An 11,195-nucleotide genomic window follows, 5' to 3' on the forward strand; every position below is an offset into this window, starting at 1 on the left:
ACTGGATATATATATATATATATATATATATATATATATATATATATATATATATATATATATATATATATATATATATACGATATATATATATATACATCGTACACCAATCATACTGTGCTAGTGCATGGAATCTTAGCTCGACCAAGTGAACAAAGTGAAATATTACCCATGGATATTATTACAGGGAAGTGTCCGCATCGTCAGCACTTAATTCAGTTCATTGAGGCAACACTAAGCGACCTACATCTGCATGGATACGTGACAGCTTGAGCTTTTTGAATATGTGGAGTTATTTATGTTCATGAGTATACAATCTGTCTAAACGCGTCCAAGCAACCAGTCTCTGGTAGATATATATCAGTACAAGATGTGTGTTGACGATGGCGAAGGGCATCTATAGGACATGGCTCAGCATCGTACTTGCAGTTTTCACAACAATATTGCTCGGACTGGAAGGGGCTTTTAATGTTTATGCCGTGGCACTCAAAGAAACTTTTAATTCTACCCAAACAAAAGGTATGTAAGTTTTAATGGGTTTTCGTCAGTTATTCATTTACTTTTCTGATTGTTGATTTCGCATTCACGATGCAGGTCATGGTGGATAAAACAAATTTACAGGCCTTTGATAAATTACTGTCTCAAATCTCACCCCTCAAATCTCACATGTCGAATCTCACATCTCAAACCTTACATCTCAAATTGCAAATCTCAGATCTCAGATCTCGAAATCTGTATTTAGCTGATGGATTTTCCCAAATGTGACAAACTGACATGCACACGGCACTGATGCAAGTCAAGTTTTTTTTCAACGAACGTTAGACTGCGTCAGCGTCTTCACTAGTGGCGTCAGCGTCTTCACTGGCGGCGTCAGCGTCTTCACTGGCGGCGTCAGCGTCTTCACTGGCGGCGTCAGCGTCTTCACCGGCGACGTTCATCACTATTACATGCAGAATGATCATCGAACAATCAGAACGGTGGAATCCACAATTGTGTGTAGAATTAAGGCCGGTGTTATTACGACGTAATATTTTCACCATAATTGTCGACAAAGCACTCACGTACATGTATTAAAGATGAAACCAAATAATAAGACATATCTTAATGGTTTCAAGAGCCATACTGTGCGTGTTAACCTTTATCTGAGCTATTGAAAGGACGTTTTATTTGATAGACGAGGTAATGTTCGTATAGGGGGAGTAGTTGGGGTAATTTCTATTCTCCCACTAGAATAGGCCCAAGTACGACGACTGTAACTATCGCACTAAATATGATGACTGTAACTATCCCACTGATATATTTAAATATGATGACTGTAAGTCTACCATTGCAAAGCCCAAATATGATGGCTAAGTCTGAGATTAGTTATGTTTACCCTATTCTACAAATAATTTGTAGGTAGATCACATTCAATCGCTATCACCTGCATATAGTTTAGCTATGTGTGAGGGTTTATTTGTCCATTCAGTTGATTTCGATTTCATGCCATCCTCTGGAATGCACTTTGAAATTTTACGATGTCGGTCATTTTTATGGGTGGAGTAAACCCAACAGGGCGTATGTAAAACCACCGCTTTTCGGCCGGTACCTGATAAACGGCCTGATGTAAAGTCACAGTCAACCAAACAGCGAGTTTCGAGCCTGCCACCTCATCAGTCAACTGCCAGCGGATTTCTTGCGAAAGCCCAAATTACTCAGCGTCCGATATTCCTTCGTGTTAGACAACAATTAATTTTAATAACCAAAGGGCTAACTGGTAAAATCTAGAAGCGGCTAGGACGATTTGTTAGCACTACATATATAATTGTTCACATGAGAAGACACGAAGAAAAACCCAGAGTTGGGGGTGAGGAAGAGTGGCATCCCGTTGACATTTGACAGGAACAATCTTGATTTTTTTTTTGCTGTGTGGTGTTCTAGGGAGGAAAAATATTGACCAGAGAGTAGAATTGGTGCAAGTCAAAATTTGTCAAAAGCAAATTTATCCAATCAACCTTTCAGGCAAAATAAAATCATGGTATGATTTCCAATACGACGCTGGAAGTTGGACTCCAAACTGTCCTACTGCAACCTGAGTGTAAGCGTTTGAAGTCCACAGCTAAACATAGGAATTCATCTTCCATAATTAATATTATTATATTACTTGATAATTATGACAAATTATGCAATCACTTGTACATGTTTTAACGGACTTCCGTGGTAGGGAGGTTAGTTTGTTAACGTTGCACAATAGCCTCAAAAGTTTCGCCAGTGCGGTGGCTGTGAGTTCAAGCCTACCTCATGCTGGCTTCGTCTCCGGTTGTACGTGGGAAGATCTGACAGCAAACTGTGGATGGTTGTAGGTTTAGCCTTGGCTCTGCCCTGATTCCTCCCACCACAATGCTGGCCGCCCTCATGTAGGTGAAATATTCTTGAGTACGGCGTAAAACACCAATCAAGTAAATAAATAATTAATAAAAAAAAAATAAGTAATTCACCTTTAAGTTAAAAGTAAAAATGTTCTTAATATATTCGCGATGTAATCTTTGGTAAGAGTTGAGATGGTGTCTGTGTCCGGCCTCGCTGGGATGGGAGCATCGCTGATGGAACCATTTATCACCGGCAGGTTAGGGCACCGGGTGGGATACCTTGTCATCTGGGCAACCACTTCCGGTTCGGCTCTACTCATGTGGATGGCCGTGGTCTACCGGAACTTTTTCAGCCATTGGCCGAGCTTTATATGTATCCTTCAGTTTGTAATGAGTAAGTATATAGCGTTTCTTTATACGATGCAAATTGTAAGAAAAACGAAACCAAAAGTCATTCAAAAGAACGCATCATAGTAACACGCCTTACCCCACTTTCGACCTAGGCAGGTAATGTAGCAAATGGATTACAGTTGGTAAAAAACTACTGTCAAAAATTATGGTACAATTTTACAGCAATATTGTCATAAACACTTTTCAGAGTAATTGTACAAACTGTAAATATTTCTGTCTTTAAAGAAAGCTACAGATTAGCAATAATACAGCTGATTCACCGTTGTAAAAGTTTAACATTAAATTCTGCATTATTTTTTTACAGTTAAACTTACAGTAAATTTACATACAGCTTTGCATGTCTGTAAACCCAGTTTGATAACTAAGCGCATAATTTCATTTTGATGTCACAATTTAAAAACGGATCATTGCCCTCTCTGCTAAATCGGATGTTCTAATAAAATAAAATAAATATACAAATAAAAAGCGTTACTGAATGTTGCTCCCGTTTTGGCTATCGTCCAGTGAACCCAGTGAATATGCACACCCAGAATGCTGCATGTATCCATACAGTTCGTTCTATTTTTATCCTGGAAAGTGTGCTATTTTTTTATACTGGAAAGTGTGTTAGTTTTTACTGACGCCTCATCATTCTTTATGGTCTTTTGTCCCGAAAATATTTGGGTTCTCTCTGGTGGGTCAAGGATGTAGACCACGACCACAAACCTTGTTATGCTGGTCTAATTTTTGCCACACCTGCCCTCGGGTGGGTATTCGGTCCTTCCGGAGCTCAACCCTCCCCTCTACTCACTGCACCCCCTTCTCCTCGCCCATGCATCCGTGATGAAACCCGATCTCTGTCAATGACATGAGTAAAAATTTACCTTCAATTCACATCCCAGCTTTGTTCAGTCACTTTGTAACAACAACATGTTACGGCTGACGATGTTACAAGCGTTTCCACTGATCATTTTGGGTTACGTTTATTGGCCATGTATATCCGATTTTAAGCTCTTTCAGCAGAGGTTACAGACGGCAGGCTTCGGGCTACACGAGAACAGTAAGGGCTTTTAATAGTCGTGCCATATGAAAGGGCCCAAGGTGTTCAAATCTACGTAAATGAAGTTAGACTGCAGATTCGCAGTTAGCGGTTAGCTAATCAACGGGGATTGGACATTATTTCTGCAAATTATATATTGGGCTATGTCTTAATTAAAACTGCACATACAGATATCATACTTGGTATATTACTGGCACTTAATACAGACTATCACCTGATTCCAAAACTTCCCGAATCTGACACCAGGGGCGCTTCTGTAATTAGTAGTCTGGATAGCAGTCTGGCACATATATCCATTAATACACCACCTACAGACATCCTACTTGGTACATAACTGACACTTAATACAGGCTGTCACGTCATACATATAATTTCCGATTCTGACACTAGGTGGAGCTTATGTTAAAAAAACAGCCTGGCCCATATCTCCATTAATACTGCATCTACAGATATCATACTTAGTACATTATTGACACCCAATTCGGGCTATCACGTGAAGCCAGTCTGGTTTCATAATTATTACTGCACCTACACATGTCATGGTACATTATTGACATTTAATGCAGGCTATCACGCCATGTAAATTTTTCCCGATTATGACAACAAGGGGCGCTACAGTGACCAGTAGTCTTAATAGCAGTCTGGTACATATATCCATTAATACACCACCTACAGACTTCATATTTGGTACATTATTGACACGCAATGCAAGTTATCATGTGATGTCAATAACTTCCTGTTCTGACACAAGGGGGCGCACCTGTAAATAGCAGTCTGGCCCATATCTCCATTAATACTGCACCTATAGACATCATACTTGGTACGTTAATGACACTTAATAAGGGCTATCATGTCATGTATAAAATCGCCCATTCTGGCAGCAGGGGGTGCTTCTGTGAATGTTATCAATGTACCAAATCATGTGCGCAATTCCCAAAATTATGCTGTTTTAATACGGCATCCGCATGTCCTACACATGCACATGCAGCAGTGTTTATAATACGTCATCCGAATGTCCTACACATACACATGTAGCAGTGTTTGTAATACGTCATCCGCATGTCCTACACATAGACATCCAGCAGTGTTTATAATACGTCATCCGCATGTTCTACACATACACATGTAGCAGTGTTTATAATACGTCATCCGAATGTCCTACACATACACATGCAGCAGTGTTTATAACACGTCATCCGCATGTCCTACACATACACATGTAGCAGTGTTTATAATACGTCATCCGCATGTCCTACACATACACATGTAGCAGTGTTTATAATACGTCATCCGCATGTCCTACACATACACATGTAGCAGTGTTTATAATACGCCATCCGCATGTCCTACACATACACATGCAGCATGTTTATAATACGTCATCCGCATGTCCTACACATGCACATGTATCAGTGTTTATAATACGTCATCCGAATGTCCTACACATACACATGCAGCAGTGTTTATAATACGTCATCCGAATGTCCTACACATACACATACAGCAGTGTTTATAATACGTCATCCGAATGTCCTACACATGCACATGTATCAGTGTTTATAATACGTCATCCGCATGTCCTACACATACACATGCAGCAGTGTTTATAACAGGTCATCCGCATGCCCTACACATACACATGTAGCAGTGTATATAATGCATCCGCATGTCCTACACATACACATGTAGCAGTGTTTATAATACGTCATCCGTATGTCCCACACATACACATGAGGCAGTGTTTATAATATGCCATCCGCATGTCCTACACATACACATGTAGCAGTGTTTATAACACGGCATCCGCATGTCCTACACATGCACATGTATCAGTGTTTATAACACGTCATCCGCATGTCCTACACATACACATGTAGCAGTGTTTATAATACGTCATCCGCATGTCCTACACATACACATGTAGCAGTGTTTATAATACGTCATCCGCATGTCCTACACATACACATCCAGCAGTGTTTATAATACGTCATCCGCATGTCCTACACATACACATGCAGCAGTGTTTATAATACGTCATCCGCATGTCCCACACATAGACATCCAGCAGTGTTTATAATACGCCATCCGCATGTCCTACACATACACATGTAGCAGTGTTTATAATACGGCATCCGCATGTCCTACACATACACATCCAGCAGTGTTTATAATACTCCATCCGTATGTCCCACACATACACATGTAGCAGTGTTTATAATACGTCACCCGCATGTCCTACACATACACATGCAGCAGTGTTTATAATACGGCATCCGCATGTCCTACACATACACATCCAGCAGTGTTTATAATACGTCATCCGCATGTCCCACACATAGACATCCAGCAGTGTTTATAATACGTCATCCGAATGTCCTACACATGCACATGCAGCAGTGTTTGTAATACGTCATCCGCATGTCCTACACATACACATGTAGCAGTGTTTGTAATACGTCATCCGCATGTCCCACACATGCACAAGTAGCAGTGTTTATAATACGTCATCCGCATGTCCCACAAATACACATCAGGCAGTGTTTATAACACGTCATCCGCATGTCCTACACATACACAAGTAGCAGTGTTTATAATACGCCATCTGCATGTTCCAAGATATACATGTGACAGTGTTTATGTAAGCCCCACCCCCTATACACCGCTGTGTAGCTCAAGCTTTCAACCTCAACCTGGATGGTGCGCGACTTCTGGGACACCCTGTATCCTTACCATTTTCTGTGTAATTTGTTGTATTTGTACTCCATTATAACGTACTTGCTTTATATTTGTTCTATCCAGGTCTGAGTCAAAGCGCAGGAAGTACAAGACTGACGTCAATATCCATCCACAATATAGATGCGAAGCACACGGGGAAAATTGTTGGCTTGGGCCACGCGGCTATTGCCGCAGCCAAACTCGTATACGGGGGCTTGTTTCAGTTGTTATTCGCTGATGACCTGGAAAACTTCTTCTTGGTGGTCGCCGCCATATTCGCTGTGTCAGTAGGAATCTGTCCCTTAATTCATACGCCAAGAGATGCGAATCCAGGGGAAGTGACGGTGAAAACCGTTTTGCTCGGCAAGCTGCATGACAGCAACAGGGGCAGAGCCGATGACCAAGCAGAGGTGCACACCAGTGCAGGAAGCCTTTACGTCGAAGACAGAATCCACACAGATCCGGAGCGGAACCAAATCAACTGCAACAATAACGACATTTGACACCGATGACCACTCGTCCAGTGGAGACATTTCCTCTAGTGAATCTGACCAAAGCCTGTTCATCACCATGATAAGCTCAGGCTATTTCCATCTGACTTTCTGGCCGTCTGTCATTATATACAGTATCATGTTTACCTATATGAACAATATAACGTCAATAGCTCACTCTCTCGAGTTCGTACAACCCATGTACTTAGTTTACATTCTGTCCGTTACAATAGTTTCTGGTCGCTTATTCTTCGGTTTTATCTTCGACAAGTTCAAATCAATTTTTGAATTTTTGAGTGGATTTTTGCTTGTGATATCAGGATCCCTCTCCATGTGTTTCGCAATAGCTCTCCTAGTTTTGAGACTTGGCGATATCAGTTTATATTTTTTGACGTTGTTTTTAGGTATCGCCGTGTCAATTGGTATAACCATTCCTACGTTACTACTAGCCGCTCGATTTGGACACACAACGTATCCCTACATAATCGGATGCCTATACTGCTTCACGGGCTTTTTCTGCCTATTCTTCCAGGTTATGGTTGGGATGCTGTACGACAGAACGCTCTCCTTTGACGGTTTTTGCTAGGGACCTTTCTGTTTTTATTTGTCGTCTATTGTATTTTTATTCGTCACGGCTTTCTTTACGGGTGTGCATGTGGTGAACTTTATCAAAAATGGACACCCAAAAGGTCAATGATGATGACTCCTGATAAATTCACAAACACCTGACGAGAGCGTGTTCCTTTTCACATTTGTTAAGGTGATCTTGTTATACAGCATATCATAACACTGTACAGAAGTTGGATCTCACTGTTGCAGTGACCATTTGTAATCGGGACAGTGCCCTTGTGTGCGCATGTCCAAAAGAGTGGATACCATATTTGTATGAAGGCCTTAGTCTGTTGTATTTTGCTTGATGTGCCAGCAAGCAACTGGACAGTTTAACCATGCCTCATGAAATCTTTTTTCCATAAATTTTCTCGTACATTACGATCCTTGGGACATAATGACCTTGAAAACATGATTTTCTAAAAAAGAGTAAACGGGTGTGTACACAAGAAATTAAGAGTTACTAACTCTTAAGAAAATGGCTCGTACGCTACACGTACAAAGGTACTATTCCTGCTCGAAGGAGATCACACGTTTGATGTGATATGGTTTAAATTATGATAAAAACAATGATCAATATATATACATACATATATATGTATGTATGTATGTATGTATGTATGTATGTATGTATGTATTCCTTTGTTGTATTACGTCGTCTTAATAATTGTTCAGTCATATGAGGAGGAGCCATTGAGTGTGTATGTATGTATGTATGTATGTATGTATGTATGTATGTATGTATGTATGTATGTATTCCTTTGTTGTATTACGTCGTCTTAACAATTGTTCAGTCATATGACGAGGAGCCATTGAGTGTGCGTACTGTAGTGTGTCTTCTTGCGGCAGGATGAGTTCATTCCGCTACAGAGGTATCACCCCACCCAGTAACATTATACTGACACTGGGCCAACCAATCACTTTATACTGACATCGGGCTAACCAAACACTTTATACAACCAATCGGACCAGCCAGTACTGTTTCCGTGCTCTTTTTTAGCTCTACTGATGACGTGGTAATACTGTTGACAACGTATTCAGGTACAAGCAAATACCTGGGGCGTTCACTGCGTAGGGCTTAATTAAGCGAGACCCTGGAGACAAAATCAATGAACAGAAAAGCAAATAAATATTCTTTGGGCTATTATTCAATCAGGGTTTTATAGGGTGGTGTTTAAAAGGTCCTATTTCACTGAGGAATTTTCAAACCATTTGCACTACACCATTTTGGGGCGCAGAGGGGGTGGGGTGGGGAGAGTAGGTAAGAATTCAAACTTTGCTCTCCGCCTGGTGGGTTGTAGTTTAAAATTGGTAGGTAGTGCAGGTTTGGTTGGTGTTCTTGAGTCCTTCATAATATAGGTAATTCAGTTTATGCTGGAGGATTATACCAAACAAAATTTCAGACTAAGTCGTTTAATGTCAGATTATTTATTAACAGTTTAAACTGGAAAACAATCACATTAATTCATTAGTACCGTAAACGCGTGAACTGCCTTGGTAAAAATAATTAAGAAAAATTATTGTAAAACATTTAAATATTTGTGGATCTATATACTATCCACAACAGTATTATCTCCTTATTGTATGTATGAATTGCGTTACGTCATCCGTCCAAGGCAAAGATGTGAAGTATAAGTGAAGTATAAGTCAGATGAAGGAGTATTTAACATAGTCCATAAAATAGCTTGATTTATTCTCCCCCCCCCCCCCCACTCACACACAATCTTCCCCCTACTACTCTGATGTTTAAAGGAGAGAAAAATTTTTATAATGACACCTATAGACTAAAAAGAGCACTTTTTCTATCTGGTGGTGCCCGCTGCATAACTTTTCAATTTTTCCTCGCCATACACGTAAAGCCTGAAAACGGCAAAGTTTGCTTAAATCGCCGAGTCCATCGCGTCCTCCATCTTTAACATCCTGTAATTTATGCTGGGGGGGAGGGGGGTGTTGCCTCTCAGCCGATGAAAATTGTTAAAACTACCGGCTTGTTCGTTTAAACTTGGAACCTACGTCCAACATTCCGGTTTCCCGATCGTCAAACGGAAACGAACTGTACTGTTCGCTACCCTTTGGGAAGAAGAGTTCCACCGGGAATGCACGTACTGCACTTCGGCGGGTTCTAAAGGTTATGGAGTCACGCGTGTTAATTTACCATGTAATACCCTATGTATTAAATACTGTTGTTCTTAGGAACTATCCAAGTGTTGCAGGCTATAATGTATTCGTAAAGCGTGGACAATGTTATGAATTAATGCATAAAGCTACATGTGCAGCCCTGTGTTTAAATGCTGATATCTTACCTATGCTTTGGCAGGTAAGAGGCCATATGCATTTTCATTTCAAAGCACATAAAACGGCGTTTTATGAAGGTATGTATAATGTTAAAAATTAAGGAGCCCCTGTTATTTATTTATTGTTTTTTTATATTATTTTTTTGTTTGTTTTCTATTTTTCTTTTGTCTCGGTATCCCCGTCGGCTAAATATAAGCTGAACTGAACCGAAGGTAGAACTAAGCCATGTAAAACTATGTAGGCCCGCATGTCCCATGACATGACAATTTATCGGCTGCATAACACAGCCTTCTTTAAATATTGTTGTTCTTGAGAATTATTATAGCGTTGGACAATAGTATGGATTAAATCTTGTGAAGAGGCAAATTACATATATGCATATTAATGAGAATTCGATTCGGTGTATTTCCGATAAAGATCTTAAACACTTAACATGAATACATTGAGAGTTCTGCCAAAAAAGGGACAAACAAGGTGTAATCAGTAGTGCAGTGTGGTGGGTCGGATAGTGTCTGCGGGTGGAGAAGGCATCATGTCAAACAAGCTGATCGTTATATATAGGCTTACGATGATGTTAGAGTCTTCATGGGGATATGATGGGCTATAGCTGTGGACAAGTATGAACTCAGTTGTCTTACAGTAAATACAGGTAAATGTTAACCGTTAAGAGCACGTTTGCATTTCAATAGAGTAGATGTCCAAAAAACAATCAATGTTTAATCGAAATAAAAGTATGAGAGACACGTTAAATATAAAATAAAAGACGACATCATATAATGAGAGCAAAAACGGAGCAACTACCACAGTGTGATAGTTGGCAAGTGGTCACACTTATCGACTGAAATCCGGCCTCGCATCTATTTTTCAGCAAAAAAGTCAGTTCAGAAACAAATCACTACCTAATAACTGAAAACATAAAACCCTAAGTTCTGATGATCATGGATTACATTTACTACTGACTATTTATCTACTACTGGCCTACTCGGAAACCGCAGCATGGCATGGTCACTCTCCTACACTACGATGCGTGATTAAGAGTTTCAACACATAGACAAATATCCTCAGATAGCTTTGCGACGTGGCAATATATGGGATATGCTGAGATATGTTTGATTTCTTTATTTATTTGATTGGTGTTTTACGCCGTACTCAAGAATATTTCACTTATACGAGGGCGGCCAGCATTATGGTGGGAGGAAACCGGGCAATCCACGACCAGCCGCAGGTTGCTGCCACACCTTCCCACGTACGGCCGGAGAGGAAGCCAGAATGAGCTGGAATTGAACT

Source organism: Liolophura sinensis, chromosome 12 (assembly GCF_032854445.1).
Source record: "Liolophura sinensis isolate JHLJ2023 chromosome 12, CUHK_Ljap_v2, whole genome shotgun sequence".
NCBI classification, from domain to species: Eukaryota; Metazoa; Mollusca; class Polyplacophora; order Chitonida; family Chitonidae; genus Liolophura; species Liolophura sinensis.